The 27,005-nt window shown below is 41.0% G+C and overlaps 1 protein-coding gene across 4 annotated transcripts in view; it reads left to right on the forward strand.

Moving 5' to 3' along the window:
* plcb4b (phospholipase C, beta 4b) overlaps positions 1–27,005 on the forward strand; it is a 74,969-nt gene that overhangs the window by 15,251 nt on the left and 32,713 nt on the right. For all 4 annotated transcript variants that reach the window (XM_084954321.1, XM_084954324.1, XM_084954323.1 and 1 more), the window contains exon 3: positions 9,788–9,854. The gene's annotated coding sequence lies outside the window, so the exon portion shown is untranslated. The remainder of the gene's footprint in view (positions 1–9,787; positions 9,855–27,005) is intronic.

A 27,005-nucleotide genomic window follows, 5' to 3' on the forward strand; every position in this document is an offset into this window, starting at 1 on the left:
GAAGGCCGTCGCTTCCCTGAGCAAAGACCACAACATCACTGTTTTACCAGCTGATAAGGGAAGATGCACCGTGGTCCTAAACACTACAGATTACCATACAAAGATCACTACTCTCCTCAGTGACAATAATACCTACGAAGCCTTAAAGCGAGACCCCACAAGCAGCTACAAAAAGAAAGTTATAGCTTGCCTTCAAGACTTTGAAAAGGACAAAATTATTGACCGCCTTACATATCACCGCCTTTACCCAGGGGATGCCATACCCTGCATCTACGGACTTCCTAAAATCCACAAGGAAGCTGTCCCACTCAGACCCATAGTCAGTAGCATAAACTCAGCCACTTATAACATTGCTAAACACCTTGCTACCATCCTTGCTCCTCTTGTGGGGAACACCCCACACCACATCAAGAACTCCACCGACTTCACTGACAAGGTCCAGAAACTTACCCTGGACCCAGATGAAACCATGGTGTCCTTTGATGTAGTCTCTCTCTTCACTTGCATACCCACCACGGAGGCCGTGGAGACTGTCAGAAAACGACTACAAGAAGACAGCTCCTTGGAGGACAGGACCAACTTCACACCCGATCAGATTTGCACACTGTTAGACCTCTGCCTCACCACTACATATTTCAAATACAACGAAGGCTTTTACAGACAAAAACATGGCTGTGCCATGGGCTCCCCCGTGTCACCTATTGTAGCCAACCTTTACATGGAGGAAGTGGAAAGGAAGGCTCTTGGCTCTTTCAAAGGAAGAGTACCCAGCCACTGGTACAGATATGTGGACGACACCTGGGTCAAAATCAAGACACAAGAAGTGGAATCCTTCACTGCGCACATTAACGCTGTGGATAAAAACATCAAGTTCACCAGGGAAGACACAAAGGACAACTGTTTGCCTTTCCTGGACTGCGCTGTGCACATTGAAGAGAACGGCAAACTCAACATCGAAGTTTACCGGAAGCCCACACACACGGACCAGTACCTCCTCTTTGACTCCCATCACCCTTTGGAACACAAACTTGGAGTAATTAGGACCCTACACCACCGGGCAGAACATGTTCCCTCTAAGCCTGAAGGAAAAAAGAAGGAACACACACATGTAAAGGAAGCACTCAAAACGTGCGGCTATCCTAAATGGGCGTTCTTAAAGTCAGCAAAGAGGCACAGAAAAGAAGACCAGACACCAGCGAGGGAGGATAAGAAGGACAGACGCAACAACATTGTCATCCCCTATGTAGCCGGTGTATCGAAAAAACTTAGGAGAGTTTTCTCCAAGCATGACATCCCGGTGCATTTCAGACCCAGCAACACGCTCAGACAAAAACTGGTTCACCCGAAAGACAAAACGCCAAAACACAGACTTAACAATGTAGTGTATGCTGTACAGTGCAGCGAGAAATGCCCAGACCTCTACATTGGAGAGACCAAACAGCCACTTCACAAGCGCATGGCACAACACAGAAGAGCCACCTCCACAGGACAAGACTCAGCAGTCCATCTGCATCTTAAGGATAAAGGACACTCTTTCGAGGATGCCAATGTTCACATTTTGGACAGAGAGGACAGATGGTTTGAAAGAGGAGTGAAAGAAGCCATCTATGTCCACTGTGAGCGACCATCTTTGAACAGAGGCGGGGGTTTACGACACCAACTCTCTGCCATCTATAATCCAGTTTTGAGATCCCTTCCCAGACGCCTTAACGCCCACTCACATCCTGGGCCATCTGACCTCAGGAATTCGCATGATAAGGTGGGGCCAGGTTTCACAATGAACACACCCGAAACTCTGGCTGATTGGGACCCACACCCGCTTTCACACCTTGGCTCAGGCGATTAGAGGATCATCAGGGGGTCCTTTTGTCCCTCTGTGGGGGGATACTCCCACTAGGTTTATATCTGGGACTCTCCACCATTTGACCTTAGAACTGAAGAAGCTTCTCGGATGAGAGGTGAAACGTCTTCAAGTAACTTAAAGAAGTCCAGACGCTTTTCTTTGCAAGCTCCTTTGAAATTGCTTTATGGTTAGAATTGTAAAAAAGTAAAAGTGGCAGCGTCTTTGCTGAATTCAGCCATGTTTGACCTGAAAATGAGAATGGGACCAATAAATGTGGCAGACTCAAATCATTAGCTTTTCACACACCATTAGCAGCACATGTTTCATATTGTTATGTTTGGCTTGACTTGAAGCATTAGATGGCGTCTCAAACTGTGGAAGAGTGTCGGCTGTGAGTCACAGCAATGCTGGCTGAAAAAGCAAAGTGTAAGTGCATGTTTGGATAAAATGACTCTGGTTTGCCTTGCTTTAGGGTCATGGAAAAACAAGAACCTTTACTTTCATGCAGGTGTTTGCTGCTTTTAGTGCCTACAGGTGAAAATGGGGTCAAAGTTTAAAAAATGTTGAAATTATTTTTAAAGCTGTGAGCAAAAACATGATAATCACAACCTGCAACATCAGAGAGAACCACGTTCTCTTTCTTGTCGTTTTTGCCTCTCACCAATCTCTTCTAACAGTACACCCTTTTTCAAATACCAGTTGCCAAACATTATGTGTGAATTGCTGCTTTGTATGCATGTGTGTCTGCAGGAATACACAGACTTGTATTTGCAGAGGAGCAATAATCAGCTGCCACTCTAGAGACTCTCAGCTATGCTGATTTTAATGACCAAAGCATCCACCATATCTTAGCAACTAAGTCCAACTAAGTACGCAGCTTTGGTGAGAGCAGTGTAGCGGCACAACTTTGAAAATAAGAACAAAGGAACCACCCAGTCCTTTGCACCATTACGTTAAACAGATGAAAAAAGTAAAAAATTAAAAATTCTAAAATACATGGGTATACATGGGTATACATGTATACCCATGTATACACGGGTGGCACACCAAGACTGGATGTTTTTTATGTATTCAGGAGAGTCTTTGGATTAAAATTGCCTAAGCTTTGTTAATAAATGCATAAATGTTTTTGTTTTTTTACTTCTGTAACCATTTTGTCTTTTTAAACTCCCTCAAAAACTCAATTTATATTGTTGAGATGATTTTATAGAATAACCTGGGCATGAATCAGATATCCACATTCACTTGTCTCTATCATGTGGCTCTACAGCTAATCAGCCAGTCCTCGGCTACCTTCTTACACCTGCATGAGCATAACCTCTGCATGTGAAGGACATGCAATTTATGGTGAACAGACATTTCTTTGAAAATGTCAAAAACACTCATGTGGAGAGACATTGTTTTCATTTTTGAATGATTTTTTTTTTATTTTTATAATGAACCTGTATTATATAACATTGGGCAGATGGATGACTGCAGTGTTATAGATTCCTGGTCTGAAACTTAATCCCTACAGTATTTCATGTCATTGCAGCATAAATTATGCTGTGTAATAGCTATGAGCTATTAGCTGAGGTTGAATGGTTTCCTACCATTGGTCCATGCTAATAAAATCTACTAATTAGCCTGCACAATGGCGGAAGGGGAGAAGTGCTCTCCGTTTGTGTCTGATGTGCGCAGAGAGACCAAGACCTAATTTTTTCCTTGTTAAAGACAGTCGTCCATCATTCTCCAAGGCAAAGCGAGCGATATTCTCTGACTCACTAAGCAGAAAAATCCTCCCGCTCACCTTCTCTCTCTCTCTGCCAGGATTTTACTCTCTTTGGCTGCCTCTCACTCTTTGGCCCTCAGGGAGCTGGCTTCTGACAGCATCACACAGAAAAAATAAAATTGAAAAGTCAAAGTGTATGTGAAATGTTTTGGTGCCTGTGCAGCTTTGTCTTTGTCTGCTTGCCTTTCTCCCTTCCTCCATTGTTCTCTACCGCTCTCAGGATGCCGCCCTCTTTGTCTTTACCTCCTATTTCAATTTCACCCACGTTCTACTGTGAAGGCAGTAAAAAGAGTGATGTTTCAGGTTATTTATTCCATTCATGCCTGCGTGGGTCTTTCTGATGGATTGTAGTACATGAATCTATTGGGAGAAAAAAAAGGATGAAAAACAAAAAAACCTCATAAATAGTTGAGAGAGCTTCTAGCACCACTCCTGGCATGACTCATTTTGTTTATACTGCAGTGTTAGCAGAAACCGAATGTAAGTTCCAATGAATGGTGATAGTATTGAGTTCAAGTCTTTATATTTTAACCGCTTCCACGCTACAATACTAGTCCGTGTCCCCGTTTTCAAAGGTTGCAGAGAGTGGACATTCATCGAAGAGGTCATCCGGCACTATCACTAAAGTGGATGCAGCATTTTGGTTGCTTCAAATTAAGTTGTGTTGGAGTTTTGAGATTTTAAAGCCGGTTAAGCAACACCAGTTCTTACAGAGTCATTGTTATGCAACTGTCGTTTACTCTCAATTTGCTTTTTAGATTATGCTGTTAAGTAAGTAAAAAGGTCAATATTTGCTGATGTGTTTTGATGTGTGTGACTTGGTGTTGAATCGAAGAAGACGTGAGGTATCCAGAGAGATGCATTTCTTTCATTTTTCCTCATGTTTGCAGGTTTGTCACTAAATAATTGTAATTTGTACATTTTAGTCATATATAAAAATTAGGCTGGTGTTTATGCAGTTCATGAAAATGGTGCTGAATGGTATACTGCACAACTTTACTATCACTATTCCTTGCAGTATAGAAGTATGTTACTCAAAATATTGGTATTGAGTGATTGTGGATACAGTTTACTAACATATAGAAGTATTTTGGTTCGTTTTTTCCCTTTGTTTCTTGCCACAGCAACAAAAACAATCAGAAGAGCTCCACATGTCTGAAGCGTTCAGAGGTTCATGATTTTGGATCTTGATTTTTAAATGTTCGTCTTTCGTAAACGTTACTAATGTTGCTAATTAACCACAGTTAGTGAAACTGATTCTTAATAGGTACTGCATACCTAAAGGTCCTACTTAAAAGTTGTTGTGGACTCAGCAGCTGCAGAGCATGTAAAAGGTGAAAAAAGCTATGTTCTGGGGTTTAGAGTCACCACTGCAGAGCAAAGATAAGACACAAACATTATTACTTAATTTGAATACTTCCATTCGTACAACAGGTACTTCTTTGGGTAGAGTGTTACTTTCAACGGGTAGTTTTGTTTTGTCTAGCAGCAGTAACATGCAGCGGTAACATTTAACTAGCTTGTGGCTATTCACTACCTGGACTTTCATAACAGTAACCCTTCTATACTACAATACAATACAAGAAGTAATAGACAAAGGAGTTCTTAAAAAAAACTTTATTGGATATATAAATAACAGGCTAGTAAATATCCTGGCTTAAAAAAATAACTTTACTTCTTTGTTATAAACTTTATTGATGCATTTATGTTATTTGTGGTCAATGCAGCTGTGTGGTCTTTTTTGTATGATTTGGATTGAATTTGATGAATGTTTATTGGTATCTTTTTGGGCTTCTGGATGTGTCCAGGTTATTGAAGACTCCTCCTGTTGGTGGAATTTTACTGTTGGAATTTTCCACTTTCACCCTAGGTTTGGATGAACACCATATTTGGAAGGCCCCAATTAGTGGAACACCAATAGAAAAGATTCGGTGTGTTGATAGATGAAGGCCTGCATACCAAAACATGCTCACCATGCCATGAGAATAAAGCCATTGGAGTTTGTTGGTATTTTAGTTTATTTCACACTCTGCATCTTGATAGTTATGAATACACCATCCAGATACTTTTAGTGTACTTCATGTAGCTAAATTTATGCACATAATAGAAAGTCTAAGTCCAGAGATATGGGATTCTAGACACAACAAAAGTCTTAATGCCATGGTGACAAGTTCTCTGCATTTTACAGACACGAGTCCTAACAGACTCATGTCTGTAACATTAAGTCATGTTATTTTCAGAAACTGGAAACGGGGGATTTAGTAACTTCCAGGAGCCTCAACTGGAAACCTTACATTGACATAATCCCCATAAAACTGAAAAATGTAATTTTTATGCTTTGATTTGTTTGCAAAAAAATTCTGTGAAATGCATAAATTTGTAAATGTAGGAGATATCAGCCAACTAGCTCCTGATGGCACCTTCCAAACTGCATTACAGACAGTAGACTGGTGTGAGCTATTATAATGAAATGGTGATGTATGAAAGGTGAAGTGTAACTTTAGTGTTAATGTTTGTCAAGCTTTCTATCCCCCAGTCTTCAGTCTGGTTTTCCTACTTTAGTCCTCTGAGAAAACAAACTATCCTGCATGACACAGCTTCACACTAACACGGGGGGAGGGATTTCTCAGAGTCCTCCTTTGGTCATTTTGAGAGCTGATGTTATTTAATGTCCCTTCAGAGTCACTCTCAACATAGTTGCAATCGGGGGCCAAATGAGAATTATCATCTCAGTGCCCTGACAGGTGCTGCTCATGGCAGCAAAGCCGTCAACAGCGTGTCCCACAGAGAGCTGCGCGTCAGCCTTTGGGTTGGGTCGATTTCCTGAGGCGGGGACATATGCCGTTAGTACTTGAACTGTCATTCTCTTCACCTCCAGACCAGTTTATGTGAGGCATTTTGGTGTAAGCTTGTATGTGTAGATAATGGCGTATTATTTTCAGATTAGGCTATTTCAGGTAACACGGATAATGTCATTTCCCCAGCCAGATCCCATCCTGTGATACCTGCGGGAGTGTGTGCGGTTGGCAGTGTTGTTGTTTTAATCAGCACCCCTGTGTGCTTCCCCTGTAAAGCCGTCATTTGTTGAGTGATGGTCGGCACAGCTGTTACTGTTTATACCATTTAAATCCTGTGACAGGCAGGGGAGAGATTAGCAGCCTCTTACCTGTTGCTTTAATCAAAGGAATGATTACCGCATGGCTGGATGTTACTTAGAATAGCACCTACTAAAAATATACTCATGTGTGCATGTGTGTGTCCGCACAGATGCACAGGAAGAAGAGATGTAGCAAGAAACATCTATTTTTTGTTTGATATTGTGTATTCATGACTGAACTCTTTTAGCTGTGCTGCTCTTTGGAGTTTCCATGGTAGCACAATTGAGTTCCAGTTTGTTAGCTTTGTCTGCTAAAGTGTAAAATATCTGTGTCCACTCAGCAGCAGCAGCAGCATCGCTTATTTTCTTCTACTTATTATTATCCCTAGTAACAGCAGCAGTAGTATTTTACATGTTTCCTATGTCGGTTCATTCTTACTTCGATGGATAAAAGAGGCCTGGTGAAAAAGCAGGACCCAAGTATTGTTAGCCTGTTCTCTTTATAGGGCTCTTACTAAATTACTTAGCAGAACATGAATATTGGTGTCTGTACATGTGTCATGGCTTTTTTGATACACAGTGTATCTGCTGATGCTCTACCCTGGCTGAAGAGGCCTGTGAACAGCTCTTGTCCAGTGAGTCCACTTGACACGTGGAATATTTGATCTACATAAGCTACAACTGTGGGAGAGGCCTATCTACACGAAGAGGGGGAGAGAGGGATCGGAGGCAGATGACTCAAAATAGATGGTGCCAGATCAATACCAAGCTCTGTATTAACTTCATTACATGGGCCTGCTTTTTGCAAGGCCCAACTGATGCTGGGATTTTTTGGAGGTGATTTTTTTGGTAGTAAAAATGTTGTATATATGTAGAGTGAGGTCAATAATTAGTTGCACAAAACACAATTTTTGCACTTGTACTTCCAAGTACTTGACTCAAGTGCAGCGTTTCAGCTTTAACGTTGTTTTTTTGGTCGTTTTTTTGGTCGTTTTTTTGGTCGTTTTTTTGTTTGTTTTTTGTTTACAAACATTTTTAATTAACAAGTTAGGAATTAATCAGAAGTTGGATTGACGAGCAGTTTCGTGGCCAAGTCAAGCCTGTTCCCTCATTATTTCATGACAAATGATGCGGGCATAATATCTGAAGTTATAGTTTTTTACTATAATGTTAAAAACAGGGTGCTAAGAGACCCAAACAAACCAAACAAGCAAACCTATGGGAGAAGTCGCAAAAACATTAGGTGTGGTGCAAAAAGAATGAACGCACCGAGCAGCTCAGCAGCACCAAAAGGCCTGAAAAACCACAGAAGACAACTCGAGTGTGTGACGACAGAGTTCCATTGTTGAGAGAAACAACTTTACAACATCTAACCAAGTCAACACTTTCAAGGATGTAGGCGTATCCCTGTCAAAGTCTACAATCAAGAGATACCTTTATGTAAATACAAAGCATGTACAATGTAAATACAGCAGGTTCATAAGGTTCAAACCACTGGTTATACTTGAAAACAGGAAGGTCAGATTATACGGCACGGTGTGGACATATGAAACCAAGATTAACTTTCAGAATGATGGAAAAGGAAAAGTACGGAGAAGGGAACAAACATGATCTGAAGCATACTGTATCATCTGTCAGACATGACGGAGGTAATGTTATGGCATGGATATGTATAACTGCCAGTGGCATTAAGTCACTAGTGTTTATTGATGATGTGACTTCTGAGAGAAGCACCAGGATGGATTGTACTACACTTGCTACTCTCTCTCCTCAGATTCAGCCAAATGCTGCAAAATTATTCAGACAGCGCTTCACAGATAGATAGATAATGACCCAAAGCATACTGCTCAAGAGTTTAAATAAATAAAATATTCTTCAGTGGCCATGTCAGTCACCTCGTCTTGGCTCAGCATCTTTTCAGTTATTGTATGCAAACTGAAAGCAGACAAGCAGCAACTGCGGGTGGCTGCCGTAAAGCCTCACAATCTTAAAGGAGGAAATGCAGCATTTTGACATGTCTACTGGTTCTAGACTTCAGCCAGTCATTGACTGCAAAGGACCTCTATCCAAATAGAAAAACAGTCCATATATTGACATTGTGTTAGTTTCTCTAATTAATTTGGACAACAACTGCAGTATGTTTAAAGCTGGAACTCACGAGAGGAACCTGTCACAAAATATATTTCTTATTGGGCTTTCAAAAATCTCCACATTAACAAGCAATCATAATCCCAGATGGAAATACAACCTTAAGAGCAGCAACTTTCCCTCACTTTACTTGTTGAAATCTAGCTTCTGGTGTCTACACTTATCTGGCAAAGTTTATCTTGCAAAGTGATTGTATAAAGAAACCATTACTGGCCTGTTCCTGTTCTAGCGATGTGATGGTGATGTGAGAGACACAAGCAGAATCACGGTCTCTCCTAAGTACAGGAAATGATGAGGAATTTTTCTTGTCTTCAGGCCTGAGGTACCAGATGCCTTGCCAAAAGGGGGATTATCTTCTCCTTTCCATCTATAGTTTGGTTCTTGTTTCACTCATCCGCGTTGACTCTCTGTCTGCACCTTTTGACCCAATCTGTGTTTTACATTTACGTTTTAAGCTTTTAGCAGACTCTGTTTTATTTTCACTGACATACCTGCCTCTCAGAAGCTGCTGCAGAGCAGATGTGGAGGTGGTGCCGTTTGTCTAATTTGCCAGCTCATTTCCACCAATCTCTCTGACAGAGGCAGCCTTTCTTACGGGAAGCGCCTTCCATTAAAAGTTTATTTAGCAGAAGCCAGAGGAATGATTAAAATTCTGCACTTGCCAAATAGGATGAGGAACATTACTGGGGAGCTGGTGATTACACCCCAGTGTGTGCGTTGTGTATGTGTGAACAGGAACATGCTCGTGTACATCTTTTTTTTTTTTTTTTTTTTTGTCAGTGTCTTTCCTAAAGGCATCACAATCATCTGTAATATGACTATAAGTGTATGAGAGGAAGCTGAATAATGAAGTTAGCATGTATCTGCAAATTGGACTAAATTTCTTTTCTCTCCCCCTCCCGTTTGCTTTTCCCCCCTCTCTTTCTAGAGTGGTCCACTGCTGTCTTCCAGTGTTTCCCCTCCCCTCAGTTTTCTGTCTCCCTGTCTGTCACCTGGTAAGTACTCTCAGATTCACCTCCCACATATACAATACAGAGGCTTTCAGTGTTTTTCATTCCTTTATGTAATCATCAGCTCCGTTGCTAGCTTGAACTACAAATTGGTTTAACCTTTGCAAAACAGAGCATCATTTCTGTAAAAAATGTACATATTTATGGCACATGACAGCATGGTAGGTATACAGTATACATACTTATGTGCAGGATTAGCCTAACAGGCAAGACTTAATGTTGTGAGTTAACTGAGCCAGAAATCTGTGTGAATAATGACTCAGGCAACGAAACATGAGGAAATTATGTGCCGGAATAGGGAAAAACATCAAGTTATTAAGTGATATTTCACACAGTTCTGCTAAAAAGTTTAACAGATTTTAAAGTGTCACAGATCAAAGAGACATACACTCGGTAATTTTGAATTTGGCGTGTACACCAAAGAAAAAAACAAGACAGTGCAGCAGCAAACTGAAACAATCTTTCAAAAGTGGATAAAAACACCAACATTTGCTTTTTTTTGTCTCTGTCTAGGCATTATTGTGAAAAATCCAACTTTCGAAATTTCCAGTTTACCATCATTTCCATCCAGGAAAACATAATTTCAACCACTGGATACATTTCAGAGGTTTTATTCTCTTTTTAATCCTTTTGACTAGAAGTGAGTGAAATTTATAACTTAAAACATCTTCAGAGCTTCTTTGTTTCAAGTAAAACTCGGACTCGGATGTTTAACATTCATCCTGTGATAATTTATAGTCGTTTGATGAATTTAGCTCCTTTACCGTTAGCTCATCTCTCTCACGCTGTCAGATCCTGTCATCAATATTTTTCACAGGCTAACACAGTGAGACAGTAATTTACTGTTACCATACACCAGCAGTCACTTTAGAATCACCAGTTAACCTGACAAACGTGTCTTTGGACAAGTTTAGACCGAGAACCTTTTTGCTCCATTGACTAACTGCTATTTATTGTATTGGCCAACCCGTATAAATAATCTAACAATACTATTTTTTGCCCTCACCTAACACCCCAAGCACATCTAACACTGCACCCACAGACACTTTTTTTTTTGTTTTGTTTTGCACAAATGAAAACCCACTGAATGCATCAGGGGGTATCTGGAGTTCAGTATCTTGCCTAAGAACATTTCAGCTCAGGGTTGAACCACTGACCTTCTGAATAGGAGGCAACCCACTCTAAATCCTGAGCCAGCATGAACAACAAACTTTCTGGGGGCCATAGGAGAGAAATGGGTAACCAGTGAGGAGAGTTAGTGGTGCATCGACGAGATGTAACTGGAAAAAAAAGGATTACTTGTACTACCATGCCCCAGACCCACTTAAAAAACAAACTCCAGAGTTACAATGTTGACTTCCACATAGTCAAAGATGTATGATTTTTAAACTAACATAAAAAAGGACAAGTTTAGTTTATCTGAATTATTATTATTTTTTGCCTTTGTTGATGGCCATATTGAAAATGGCTCCACATTTTCAGATAATTTCTAAAAATTAATTATAAAACAGTGTATTTTTTTGCAAATACCAATTTTACTCAATTTTACTATTTGTGTCCATTTGAACAATTTCCCTGCAAGGTGAAGTTACCAGCTGTGCTAACAAAATATCAACTGGTTAATTGTTATACCTTCTGTTGCTTGACTGGGGGCTGCACTGTGGCTGCTCAATGCCCCTAAAACTTAGGGTGAAATCTTATCCTTACAGCTTTAAATCATTATAAGTGCATAGATTAGAGTGTATTACATCGATATATGTTTAATTACGGTGAAAACATAATTACAGTCTTTTAAATAAAGATAATGACTGCGTTAGTACCCACCCAGACAACGCAGTCATCAAGTTTGCAGATCATACCACCGTGGTGGGGCTCATCTCTGGGGGAGATGAGACGGCGTACAGAGCTGAAGTTCAGAGGCTGTCAGATTGGTGTGTAGATAACAACCTGGACCTCAATACCACCAAGACAAAAGAACTGGTAGTTGACTTCAGAAGGAGGAAGTCTGAGCTGCAGCCTGTCAGCATCAATGGCGAGTGTGTGGAAAGGGTCTCCAGTTTCAAGTTTCTGGGTGTGCACATAGACACAGACCTCCAATGGAGCTCTAACACCTCTGCGGTTTTAAAGAAGGCCCAACAGCGTCTCCACTTTCTGAGAATCCTCAGAAAAATGGACCTGAAGAAGGAGCTGCTGACTGTCTTCTACCGCTGCTCCATTGAAAGTGTGCTGACATATTGCATCGTGTGTGGTTCTCCAGCTGCACCACAGCACACAGAAAGGCTCTCCAGAGGGTCATCAATATGGCCCAAAAAAGTCATTGGACATCCTCTTTCCTCCCTGAAGGACCTGTACAGCACTCGCTGTCTCAAGAGGGCACGCAGCATCCTACGGGACTGTACACACCCGGGACACCGGGTGTTTAAGCTGCTGCCATCTGGCAGGAGGTTCAGGCTGCTGAGGTCCCGAACAAACAGACTCAAGGACAGCTTTTACAACAGGGCAACAGCCCTAATCAATGCAAATAGCTGACCTGACTGGCTACCTCCCTGGACTTTTTTTTGGGGGGGGGAGGTAACAACAGTAAAAACAGTAACAATAATAATATTTATATTTATAACAAGGTGCAATAACAATTAATGTGCAATAATAACAGTGTGCAATACAAATACACTTATTATTCTTTTTTATTACTAAGTTATTATACTGTGTTGTGTTGTTTGTGTTGCGTTGTGATGTGTCGTATCGGGTCGTGTTGTGTTATACGTAGTGCCGACGTAGGACAGTTTTCCAATTTCATTGTACTATTGTACTATGTATGACTGTGCAATGACAATAAAGAGTTATCTTATCTTATCTTAATTAAAAATATGTCTTCATTTGGGGTGGCAGAATAAACTAAGTCTTGTTATGTACTGATGGTGCAAGTATAGGACAAGCAAGGAGTCATTTTCTTTCACCCACTGAGGCAGGTGTTGCAACATTTTTTTTTCTGTTGTAATAATCAGTAAAAATCCAATTTGCATTCACCACCTGTTGAATCTGAATGTGGGAAGTGACTGGTATGAATACCAGCACTCACTTATAAGAATTTTTCTTCAAATGCATTGAATAGCAAGAAAAACACTAAGTGAACAGCTGGTAATGTTTAGAAGAAGCTCCAGTGTATTTCTGCAGAAAATGAAAATACATTTTCTTATTAGTTTTTATTGTAATATAAAGCGGGTAGTTCAGGGAGAGCTTTTTCAACGTACCCAAGAAAGCGTCGACAGGACAAGTTGCCTTCAATTTGTAATTCCCAGTTATCTCCTATCACCAGTTAAAGGGCTTGTTTACTAGAATCGAGAGACTCTGTGGATCTGTTTTTTATGACTGTGCTTATGTGTGTGGCTGGGGCTTTTAATGATAGGGGTAGATGGTCTGTGTTTAGAGATGTATGTTCTCTGGTATTGCCTCAGGGGCTGGAAGGGTTGGGTGGGCTAGTGAGTCCCCATGTCTCTAAAAATACCCTCTGGGATCCCATTCAGAGGCTGAAATGCGCCTATTTGTGTGTGCGTCTGCATGACGCTGCTGCAGCCAGGCAAGCTAGAGGCTATTACTGGCCAGCAGGGTTGCTAGGGAGACCAGTCGTGTCAGAGAGGAGCAACATCTGTGGGCTGTTTGTTTGTCGAGACAGGTTTTCCTTTTTCTGTCTCACGTCTTTCTCTCTCTTTTCCCCCCCCTGTCAGTCAGTGCCAGGGAAAGACTAATGCTGCATGTTTTCAAGGTTCATGCAGAAGTCTCAGTCTCTCATCATTAGAGCTTTCACACATTTGTAAACATCATTCTTGCATATTGAGCTGATTTAGAAGCTGAGCTTTCTTGGGAAATAGTTTAGCTGTCTCTGCTCAATCATGCTCACAGTAGGCCCTTGGGAGGGACTTGGGGGGCTTTTTTTCACTGAGTTCACGCCAGTGGAAAGGTCAAATTCTGGGGAAGCATTTAACCCCTGCCCCTTCATGCTGCCTCTCTCCTCAGCTCCCCTCTCTATATGGACATGTTCTATTTCCACTGCTCCTTTCTCCTGGCTGCCTCATCGGCAGCTCAGCGGGGCACAAATTCTCTTTTAATAGGTACATATTTGGGCAATAGGAGAAGTCCCATATTTGTGAGCAACCCACTCCCCCCCCCCCCCCCCCCCCCCCCCCCCCCCCCCCTCTCTATCCAGTTCTTGCCATCTCAAGTCTTCAAAGCTTCTCTTCGTTGCACATGTTCTCTCTTGGTTATCCTTAATTTTTCTGTCCTGTAAGATGGAGCAGAGTAAGGGCAGTGGGTGGAGGGTGTGCATCTTTGGCAAACAGATGTGACAGGGCACTTCCCAAATTAAATTTGTTCTTTTGAGCATCCTTTAATTTGGAGCATTTTAATCCTGTTAAGGTCTCTAACTCAGCATGGTGTTGTTTTTGCAGGAGCACCACAAACTGGTTTCAATGTTTATCATGAATCCAAGATGCTTGAGTTTATCTGAGCACAAGGAAATCTTTTTCAAATAAAATTCAGATGCCACTCAAGCACTTCTAGTAGTTCACCCAGAATATTATCTACGTATGTGTATCCTCAGTAATCCTGACCATATTTGGGGAAACCTGGTCTTGAAGGGCCCTCTGCATTCTGTGTGTAACAGGGCAGAGCGAACCTCTGACCTCCTAATCCGGTCTAAACGAGACCGTCACACACACACGTGCACGCACAGACACACACATGCAGCACAGTTGAGCAGTGAGTTTGTGACGTAACAGTCATTGTTGGAATAATATGGTATTTTCACTCTGCAAAGGCCAGTTACCTAACATTCATCCCCAAATTAACAGGCTCCTACCTCCATCACCTCAGAGTGATACAGCAATCCATTTACGCCAAGATAAGACTAAGCTGTGAGTTTGATTCTGATTGTGTCCCCAAATGCCTCTTTGTATTAGAATATGCATATCATCCCCAAAAGTACCTCCTCAGCGATAACTAATTCAATTAGTGGCTGACACTGCTCTATATTAATGTGAACCTAATGCTTGTGTTGAGACAAAAGCATTCTGAGTGTTACTTCCAGCAGCACATTGCATGAAAGGTAGTCATTAGAACTATGGCATTTTAATTACATGTTAAATATTTTGTCTATGCTTCTACATTAATGCCTTTTTAAAATTAAATGCACAGTCTTCTCTCTTTAATGCCAGTGTTCCGGTCATATTTCTATTATTAACCAGACACGGGTACCATCTCCTCAGCATCACCTCTTGAAAGATGGTCTTTTCCATATTCCATTTGGGGGCTTCAGCTTCACATATTCATCACTCTGCAAAGACAGAGTGAGGATTTCTAGTTATATTTTTGGACTCTATTTTCGCCTTAGCACTTTTCCTTTGCAGTGCTTCTTGAAAACGTCACCGAAATATGGATCGTCAAAGTAATGTGAAAGTCTTTTGTAATTTGTCTGCTTCTGTTAACTTCCTTATTAAATTTCTGTCTTCAGATGGCAAGAGAATCTTTGACCAGTGACACGTGTGTCAGTCTTAAGGTTGGATTAAGTGTGCTAATGTGTCAGCCAGGCCCCTTGACCTCACCACATTCAGGGGACTCCCTGACACACAAACACACATACATGCACACACAGACTAACAAACAGTACTTTAAATGTCTGCGATAAAGATTCTTGATAACCCCGGGGACAACCCTCGCCCTTCTCTCAATTCCTTCCTTCCCTCCTGCTCGTCTTTATTTCCCTTTGAGAGGCCTCAGTGTTCCTTCAATGAGGGTAGTCATGAGCCCTGAGGTCAACAGACTCTAGCACTCTTTTTGTCACACACACATAAACATACTGATATCCACACTTTGGCAAAGGCTTTGGGCTGTCATTTATGAGGTGGATGCTAAGTCTAGTAGGATGTGTGTTCATTCTTCATGTAACTCAGTTTGGAAGAGAGTTAATATGATGGCTATATATAGAACTTTATCAGTCTGCTTTGAGTATGGAACAACACTGGAAAGTGAAGTTACTCATTGAAAGTGAGGGAGATCCTACTGCTTGTATTTGTTGTGGGAAAGTGTGGTGGTTATTATGTGTGTGTGTCTGTGTGTGCGTGCATGTGCTCTGTAGCACCACAGTTGGGCGTTGTAGTGAGTGTGTGTGACTGAAAGACAGCCAGTTTCCATCACAGGCTGAAGTTTGATTATGTAACCAGGGACTGAGAAGCATGAGTGAGCAGGGTGATCCTCAACTATAAAAGGCAAAGAAGATGGGTAGAAGAGGGTCATTTGGTGTGGAAAATACATTCTTCCCTTCAACAGTATAATACTTCTTTAGCTACAGTCCCAGAGAAACAAATGTTGATTACAGTTTTTTATATGCACTGCCCAAGAGAACCCTATATCAGGAATTTGACATTGGAGAGTTCATTTATTCTCGCGTTTGTGTGCAGTCTCAGTGGCCCCCACCAGTTTGTGTTTGTTTGTTTTTTTTTTTGTTTTTTTTTTTTAGAAAGGTTGGGCTCACATTGGATTTAGAGAAAAACAACTAGGAGTGGGAATCAAAGTGTAACTCACAGAACAGTACTAAAATGATAATGACGGGCATATTATACTTATTATAGAATGCCAGAATGTAGGGCTGTGCGATATGACCAAAATCTCATATCCCGATATAAGACAGCTATCATCCCGATAACGATATAAATCACAAAAAATTAAAATTTTCTGTAAATTCCGTGAATCTCGGGCAGCTCGACTTGCATGAAGTGTTTTCAGCTGGGCATCGTGTACCTGGAGTTATGACTTTTAGCCGGTGCATGAAACGATACATTTTTAGACATAAGTTGTAACGGCCGCCGTTTTCTTTGTGAATATTTATTACACAGCGTGCTGCGGGGAAAAGCCTGTTCTAATGTTTGAGTCTAAGGTTTATTTTTTTAGCACCTAATGCCTCTTTTTTTGCTTCTCATCCGTAAACACTAGGGGTCCAACGATACTCGTATACAGTGCTTTCGGTTCGGTACGCATATGTATTGAACAATACAAAATTTTTAATTTATTTGATCAACTTTTCTTCTGACGATGCTGTCTGTGTTGAGAGCTCAGTGGATCTGCGTTCGACTACTCCGCCTAGGCTGCACTGTCGAGCGCAGATCCACTGAGCGCAAGCTAGCAAGACAGAAGCTAAGCTCGTTGCAACATGACAAATTGAACCTCCCCCACCCTCATTCAGATCTGGCCTTTGGAACCATTTTGGTTTTCATGTGACGTATGACCCTGAAGGTAAGCACGTCATGGACAAAAGTAAAACAGTATGTCGGATGTGCCACGCAATGCTCAATCCACATGGGTGGGAACTACTGCGTTAGCTAGTTTGCTCGTTAATGTGTTGATGCCGTCCAGCCCCACGCACGGGGCGATCCGCGGTAGCTCGTTAACGGAGATTTGCCGTGTTGTGGCGTTAACATAATTTCAGATTAACGCTGACAGCACTAGTGGGAACACAATGAATATGACTGCACATTTACACCGACATCATCCTAGTGCAAAGACAAGTGGAAGCAGACAAAAACAACAAGCACGCATGCTACAAACTTTACCCGAGTCATTTAGACAGTCGTTAGCACAGGATTCTCCTTATGGGGACCTGATATGTTTAATATGCTGCTGAGAGTATACTCCAGAAGAAGCGTATAGTATAGCTTTTATTTTGGAAAGAGCCATTTCTCTGTAATAAACTCTCTTTTCCAAAGATGAGTGATTTCTCAATCAGATTGTATCGAAAAAATATCAAACCGTGACACCAAAGTATCGAACCGAACCGAACTGTGAATTTTGTGTATCATTGCACCCCTAGTAAACACTGCATACTCTTTCATGGGATTTAGTTTATTTTGAAAAGTCTCAACAGGATCTTGAGCTTTATTGTGAAAGGTTAATATGCAAAACAAACAAGCAGACAGCGGAGCCATGCCATTGTTTTACCGTCGTGGTTGCTAACAGCAACGCGTAAAAACAGTCGCTTGTCCATCCGTAGCGTGGTCATATTAAATATAAGAGAAAGAGAGAACTTTAACAAATGAATATAACCACTACAATGGCCATCAAACGATGAAAAAATATTGCCGTAAACATTATATTTTGCCACACTACGAAACAAACGATAGCGTAAAATGAAACGATAGATGTTTTTATATTGTCACCCGATATATATGTTATATCGAACAGCCCTACCAGAATGTATTGAAAATATACTAGAGGCATCAATGTTTTCCTCAGCCTAGTAACAATAAATGTATGTTACTAGTAACAATAAGTTTATGTTACTAGTTATTACCACAGTTAGTGTTTATGACCCTAAATTTCCTAAAATTGACATCAGTTTTCACTATCACCATCCAGTTCAGTTTCATTTATATAGTACCAAATGACAACAAAAATTGCTTCAAAGTGTTTATATTGTAAGCTAAAGAGAATAATGAAGAGAAAACTCTAATGACCAAACAACCCCCTATGATCAAACGCTTTGCAACAGTGGGAAGGAAAAACTCGCTTTTAACAGGAAGAAGTCTCCAGCAGATCCGACTCAGGAGGGGGCGCCCCCCTGCTGCAACTGGTTGTGGTTGACAGGAGAACTACACTCAGTATTTTAGTACACACACTGAAAGCCACTGTATAGTTTCTCTATAGTTCATTGTGATAACACTGTTATCACTGAGCTACCTTGGTCGCAAACACAGTCCACTGATTGCTTGTACCACAGGAGCCGTGTGTCAGTTCTATATCTTATTCGAGAGCATCCTGTATCTGTGGCTGTAATTTAGTGGCAGCGTGCAACAGTTCTCGACTTTAATGATGAGTCAGGGGACGAAAACAAACCTCTTAATTTTCAAGAAATCCATCTGTGGTTTATTTAAAATGTGCAATCCACTTATGTTTAATGAAGTATGTATGAAGCCTGTAATGCCTTAAAGAGAGGCCATTTGCTCGTTATTTCTCTGTATGTTACTAAAGAAAGGAGGAAGAGCTTTTTTTTTTTCTTCTTTTTTTTCTTTTGAATGCACAGTTTATCCAACACAGTCTGGATACTCTAAAGTGAGTTAACCTGTGAGATAACAGTGTCTTCTAAAGGGTCTTTTAAACAGTACTTTCCTGTTAGCAATTCTTCAGGCTAAGAGGACTAAGTGGGTTTAAAAAAACAAACTTAAACACTCATGCGGCGACAGACACATTGACACTACTTACTTAAAAAGTCAAACAAGCCTAGTCAAACACAGGCACACACACACGAAGTCACGCACGCAGGTGGTGAGGCAGCAGAAGCCTCAGTTAGCACTCACTCATTGAGCAAAGAGGAATCCAAATGTGGATCAATTGAAATGAGTAAAAAGGGAATTTCACTTGTGATTAGCGGCAGGTTGCACCATTCAGTTTTCCATTCACTCCTTTACTCACTCTTTCATCAGCCGTTGATTCTCCTTGCTCAGCTTGCCCCCTGCATGCCAGGCTTTGTGCAGAGCTGCACTTGGACATGCTAAGGTGCGATAGCCTGTGAAATCAGAGATCTTACACATTTTATACACAAGCTAGAACAAGCACACCACATCTCACTCTTTTTTTGTAGTAGCACGGTTCCTTAGTAAACACTGCCCCCTCCGTATCACCGATTGTTAAGGAAATGTAAAAGCGGACACAGGCTTATTAACATTTCACTCCTACAAGCTGCTTGCTCAAAGAAAAGAGGTCTTGTTGGTGTAATAAAACCACAAGCTCCTTTCAGGTCTCTCATTGAATTAAAGACTGCTTCTATCCAGTGTAAACAGTCACACTTGTATGATATTGCCCTGCTCCTCACGGCGTGAGCACATCATGCCTGATGCGTGCAGAAAACTCTGAGCAAACATGAGCGCGAATCAGTCTGATGGTCCTCATGGTAATGCGATTAAACAAACCTACCACCACCAGAATATTGCCTGGCTGTGATATTGAGTGAACGTTACAGACTTCATCTCTAACACAGATGCCTCATAGCAGCAGCCTGTTGCAGTTTGTTTCCAGTGTTTGAATAATGATCTTCTTTTTCTGTATGCTCTGGTTGGTGATTGGCCACCACAACGCAGATGTTTGTTTTTTTGTTTGTTTGTTATGATCAAGCCAATTTAGCTGAGAGTCATTTTTCTTGCTCTTTTATTCTATTTTTATATAAACCACATGACAAAGATGTTTAGGGTGGCATTACTGTGGCTGATGTTTAAAAATGCTTCCCTTTTATTTGATCCTGATGACCACCTTTTCATACTATGCGAGGCTTCCTCCCTTTTTACTCTTTATATGTATTTAATATGCGTACACTCTATTTTCATGTTCTAGTACAAGTACAGCAGCAGTATGATATTTTTGTATTTTTCTGATTTTATTTTTGTGCATACATTTGTGTGTTATCCAGCAAATGTGGTGCAAATGCTTCAAGGCAAAATGAAATGGGATTTTCACGCAGTGAAAGGAAAGGCATGCATTTCTGATTGAATCTGACCAGTGGCTCTGTGGGTACTGTTACTAAATGATGAGCTCCAAACACCCGGCTGCTGTAAAATAATTGCCAGACCTCAGTGTTTGTGCACACCTCAAACTCGTCGGCTGTATTGAAACATGTAGAGGTAGACTTGAACATGAGGCACAGGAATTGCTGTCAGTGTTCTTCATCTTCAGCAACAGAATACTTTAACTTGTTTGCAGCATGTTGTACACACATATATAATTTGGTGAAGACTTCATATTCCAAAGACTACAAAAGCATCATCAGAACATGTGACATTTGACTGCTGCCCCTTCCTGTGTTTGCATTGTGCTCTGTGTGATGAGCTAAAAAAAACCCTGTTTGTGTTGACTCAGAGCTAACAGAGAGAATAAATAGATGGAAAAGTGTCAGAGTTGTGAATGTTTGAGTGACTGTAATGCGTTTTCATTATATTATTGGATTACATATTATCATTGCAGTATTGCAATCAATACTGTATGCTTTACTGTACTTAAAAAAACATTTTACAAGAATTAGCAAGTTGATTATATTGTCCTGAGAATGTGAAGCCTATTGTGCTGTTACAAGGATGCTTTTTGTGTTATAGTCTTTGGAAGTGATTGTCAGTCCTATTAAACTGATGAAGGTTCACTCTGGCTTTTGGTAATACTGGGAATTGAGCGAAATGTGCAGGAAGAAAATTGTTCTCAGTCGCAGGGGATTTGTTTTCCAGTGAGTCAGTCCAGGTGAGTGGTTAGATATGTGTGTCCTAAGATGGGTTCAGCCTCAAGGGCAGTGATGACCCTAATAGTGAAAGAGGAAAATTGATGGTATTGTTAGAGGAGAGGCGGCGTAAGATGCACACACGATGGCTGCAGACACCATTGAGGAGTAGCTGTTCTTGTTTTGTTCTTGCAGTGTGGTGTCTGCATGGTGATAACAAATCTTGCAGAAGTCTGCACGGACCCTCACATTCACCCTCTAATGATGGAATTTACATTAGATTTTTGTGGCCTTCTCTATGTAGGCTTCCTGTATGTGTTTATTTTTTCCCAATCAAAGTAACACTAGGGTGTACTGCAGGGCTCGCAAAATCGCTAGCCCGACGTCCCGGGGCTAGCGATTTTTCCAGTCGGGCTACCAAAATCTATCTCTGCCCTGCCCGTCGGGCTATCGTAGGAAGGGAAAATATATGTCAATGCTTTTGCATTCTTTCGGAAATTTCGTTTGAATTTGCTTGTTTTTTTTTTTGCTTTCACTTTGCAATCGCGCGAACTGTGTATAGAGAGCGACAGCACTGATTGGTGAGTGACGATAATTTGCGCACCAATTCCTCTGACATCGTCTTATCAATCGTTAGCTTACTATGCAAACATGACAAGTGAAATCTCCCGCAGCAAACTTAAACATGTGAGAGGTTGATCGCGCAGAGAATCGCTGAGCGTTAAGTGAGTGCGTGTGTAAAAGCAGCAGGATATATATTTTAGTTCTGCTGAGCCAAATAAGACAGGTCAGGGTGAAGAAGTGACAGCCAAAGAAAAGGTTACCACAAAACGGAAAAGTTATGACAAATCAGACTATAAGGCAAAAAATAAAGTGCAGCTTTATGGTTTCATGGACAAAAGAATTTCTGTGGCTGCAATATGACAAGCTAAATAATAAACAGGGGTGCACATAAGTGGTCCGCAGGTGCATTCGCTGTCAAAATAAAAAAAGGCGCACAAGATAAGAAGTTGCAACGCGTGTTTGCGTACATAAGATTTTCTGGAGGAGGACAGACATTTGTTTAGAACTCTTAAAGATGTCGAAGAAGCAAGCTCCTTTAAGCAATTACTTTGGTGTTCCTCCACCTCCAAAGAAATGTCAGAAGGACTCCGAACCACAAAAGAAGCGCGTATTCTCGGAAAAGTAGTTGCAGGAGGTGAGCTGGCTTCAAACAAATGATGAACGCACAGAGATGTGGTGCGGAATGTGCCGTGAAAATCCCACTCTAGCGGACAAAAACAGTGCATTTTATATGGACGCAAACACGCGTTGCAACTTCTTATCTGGTGCGCGTCTTTTATTTTGACAGCAAATGCGCACATGCGGACCACTTATGTGCACCCGTGTAAATAACATAATGTTCTGCCGGGTGTGTTGTTGGTTTTCCCTCGATTTCTGAGTCGACAAGCGCCTTTGTTACTGGGACCAGTAATTTTAAGAAAGACCCCCATTAGAACCCATGAGAAATGCAAGAAATGCATTATTGCTCAGTCTGCAATATCTTTCCCAGAACAAACACCAATTGCAAATAACATACTAAAAATAAACCTGAAAAATCAGTTTAAAACAGCGTACTATGTTGCAAAGAGTGAACTACCACTGGCAAAATTTAGCAGTCTTTGCAAACTTCAAAAAGCAAATGGCCTAGATCTTGGTTCCACTTGCCTCTTACCCGTGACTTCAGTGGAAATTTCAAATTCAGGATCTGACACAGGCTGATTCATGTTCTACACAGTTCTTACAAGTTCATAGAAATTTCTGTTCAATTAGAACCAAGTATTTGAGTTGATGATTGTAATTTTTATACAATGTTGTAATTTGTGTTTCAACAATTTTTTGATTAATGTTTTGTTTCTGTTACAATATTATACTTTAATGTATAATATTGTAACGGAAACAAAACAGGAAACAAAACATCAATCAAAAAATTGCTCTCTTTTTTATTCGGGCTACTTAAATTTATTTTGGGCTACCAAAAACTGAAGAGTCCCTGCCCGAAGGGCTACCAGGGATTTTGAAATTTTGCGAGCCCTGTACTGCCAGATCCAAAATGCTTCCAAGACTGTGCAAAAAAGCATGCATGCCATCATTTTCAGTCTCAAAGCCGCAAGACAAGATAAATATGCTAGATGAATACATAAGAGGACATGATATCACTCTGTGATATTTACTGTATAGATTAGAGACCAGGATGCCACAGCGAGTCCATAATAGAACTGTATGTACGAATGCAGATTTGTACATAGGCCAAGCTTTGGAAAAATACAAACCATATTCCACTATCATGCCAGACGTCAGTGTTACAGTGTGTTTGACTTTCACAGGGACACCAAGCGAACAGCGTGGGTGTGGAATGGAAGCAGAAATTGAAATATATGTTGCAGTGTTTGCATTCTCGTTATGTACACAGAGCTTAGCTGCTTTAAGTTTAAACAAATTTCATTCTCCTGACACTCCTAAGTTCCAAAAAATCTTAGGCAACTGAACATATTATAATTAAAGTGTGCACATTGGATCTTGTGGTTTAAGTGATGCACAGCTCTTACTGTGAAAATTCCCTTTCAACAGACTTTTCCCCTGTATTAACAGTTTGGCTCTCAATTTGAAAGTGTCAAGCATCCATCCACTCGTCCAATTCAGGGTCATGGTTGGTCTGGAGCTTATTCTAGCTATCATAGGGTAAACGACAAGGTACACCCTGGATAAATGACCAGTGTTTTGCAGAGAACCAGACAACCATTCTCACTCACTTTCATCTCACATACTTAAAACAGGTCTGTATCATCAGGTCGTCTAAATAGTGGGTGTGTACGCTATGTGTGCAGAAAATGAGAAATTAATTGAATTAAGGCTGTTTTTGTTATTGATTACTTTTTAATTACTTAAGCCTCCCTTGTTCTTATAGAACAGATGGTGGTTTCCAGTCATGTGAAGCTGAGAAGCTGATGTTTTGCACCTGTTACAGTAATATTTCTGACAAACACTGCCTTTCTGGGGGGGAGGGTTTCCCAAGCACCTGGTTTTCAAATCTGCTTTTTAAAAAATGTGATAACTACAACTTGAAGCGCATAACTGTGTTCTTGACCTTGACAGGCACACACACACTTGCCCAGCTGTTTCTACTTAGTTTTAATGAAATCTTTTCTCAGAACTGCGCGGCAATCTACATAACTCTTAAGCAACATCTGTGGTGGGATATATTTTTTTTCCCTGATAGCTGATACCTGAAAAGACGTCTGATAAGCAAAAGACTGCTTTCATTTAATCTGCACGTACCATTCCTTAAATAGACGAGCACCTTCCACTTGCTCTTTAATGTCATGGCAACAGCAGGAGGGCTCAGCATCTGGTAAACCAAAAACCGCCGTCCCTCAGTTCCACAGGCCCCGGAAGATATAAAGCCATATAAGGCACGCACAACACAGGTAGATACAGTATATCCTCTAAATCTGACAACCTTGATAATGACACAAGGAAACCATTCTTTTCCTCAGCTGGCAGCTAGAAAAGAAAACGATGACATGAAATAAGAAAATAAAAATCTGGAAACTGAAATACTTATTGTCTGATATGAATGCAGTAAGACTGACAGTGAATCCTCACAACAGTATCAGCAAAAACATCAGATGATGATGTGTTGAAAGATCAAACAGAACACATCTTATTATGTTTCCTCTTTCAGTTTCCTGCAGTTCAGCTAAATTGTTAAAGTTTTAGTCCTCAGTTAATACCTGTCGTTGTTATTATTGGTTTTGTGATTATTGTTACAGCCATGACACATGCTGCTCTCTGTCTGTTGTTCACTCGTGTCCATTGGAGCATGTCCCCAGTCAACCCTTCCACCACTGGCTGACTGATGTAGCTGTAGCCTAATTTTAGTTTATGAGGTGTGGGACCGCTGGGTGTTACCCTAGCTGCCATTTTAGAAGAGGAGGCTGGGAACAGTGTTCCTCACGGGGCTCCTATCTATCGTAATTATCTCTCTGTCAGGGGTTGGATAGGGGGCTCGGACCTCACCGACTTCCGCTAGCTTCCCATAGCTCCTCACGTGCGCACTCACACTTCTAGAAGCTCAGAGGCCCAGTGTGCGCACTGGCGTGGCCTTATAGGACCTCAACTGCTGCACTGCTATTGGACAGATTTCATCCCGCTGAGAAAAATGTTATCTAATGCATACTGTTGAGTGTAGCGAGATCTAGGCTATCATCAGACAGGAAAGCACAGTCCAATTAGTCCAAATTAGAGATGTGAAATGTCCTATATGAATGATTTTGAATCTGTTTTACAGTGTATAACATTTCCGTCTTTCCCTTGTTTGATGAGTAAACTTCTGTAGTAAACTCTACTTTTGGCCAACACAGATGGTGGAGGACTTGGTTTCATGTTTGGCTCCTTTTTTTGTAAATAAGTAGATGTATTGACTTGGATACTATACCTCCTTTAGCTGTGTGATATACAGCACAGCAGACCAAATTGACTTAATTTGCATAAATTAAAGTGCAGTAGCTTGTTTTTCAAAGTTTCTGGTGTTATCCACTGTCTCTGTTCAGCTATGGTGTCTTTTGCTGAACCTGCCAGCAGCAGTGAGATTTACTCTTTTTTCTGAATCATTGTACTTTCAAAATGACAGCATTCAAACATCCCAGAAGCCTTGCATCATCTGCACTTGTCATGGCAGGGGTGGACTGTAGCCCGCCCAGCCAGTAGTCTTCTGTAACCCCTGTTGATGATGTGTCTGATCTGCGTTCCCCACATCAAAAGCAGACACCCCCCCTCTGCTGTACTCACCACTCTGATCCCCCAGCCTCTGTCACTCACAGCTGTGTCACTGTTTTGTGTCTCTCTGCCCACCACTGTTCTGTTTCATCGCTATGCTTCTCATGCCACTCTCTCCTCATCTCTCAGATCACATCTTTCTGCCTCTCAGTGGGTGTATATCAGGCTCTTACTTTTAGTGCACTGATTTTATTATTTTATTTCTGCCTTTCACTTTTCCCTGTGCCTTCACATCTTTCACGCTGACTCTCTGTCCATATTTTTTTCCCCATTATCCTTCCTCAGTTCCCCTATTTCTCATCTCATCCATCAGCATCCAGTTTCCACTTTGTGTATATGCGTTTAATTTTCTGCATAGTAGAAAATATTCTGTAGCGCAGCAGGCTAAAAGATTGGTGGATGAAAATCAAATCTCCGCCGAGTATTCCCGTAATGACTTAATACCGGCTGAGCTCTTAGGCTATACATAGTATGTCACGTTCTCAAGTGCACTTCTCCCTCTCACTTTTGCTTGACACATTTGAGCTTGACGTAGGTGGAGCCTATATTTGGGTGGTGTCATCAGCAATATTACAATTACCTCCTCCCCTCCCTGAGCCGGATGTCTTACGTGATGATACACGTGCAGGTGTGTCACATGAATGAAGCCTGACTCTCTAGTATTTGGAGAGGAGTGCAGTGCCCATCCGTTTTGTTTCAGGGTCCTAGATAAAAGCAGGAGGAGGAAATTCCTTTCTCGCATACTTTTTATCTCTGTGATATGCTCAATTTGTGTTGCTCAGGCCCACCCATAGTCCCATTTATAGGATTCATTTATAACATTATGGTTGTTTTTGGAATCCAGAAGCGATGATAGTTGGATGTGAGGATGAGTTCTTTGTTATTAGCAAATAATAGCAAGCTTGGTTAGCAAGGTGACCCAGTAGGCTCTATGTACGTTATTGTGCAGATTTACATACGTGCTTATTTATAAAAAAATGCATATATATATTATCTGAATCACATAGCTTGGATGGGCTGTTATTACAATTTAAAAACTCCATTTTATCAGGTAGGTCTATTAAAAATGTTCTAAA

The sequence above is a fragment of the Perissodus microlepis genome, chromosome 15 (assembly GCF_051167445.1).
Source record: "Perissodus microlepis isolate ML-2025 ecotype Zambia chromosome 15, ASM5116744v1, whole genome shotgun sequence".
In the NCBI taxonomy this organism is placed as follows: domain Eukaryota; kingdom Metazoa; phylum Chordata; class Actinopteri; order Cichliformes; family Cichlidae; genus Perissodus; species Perissodus microlepis.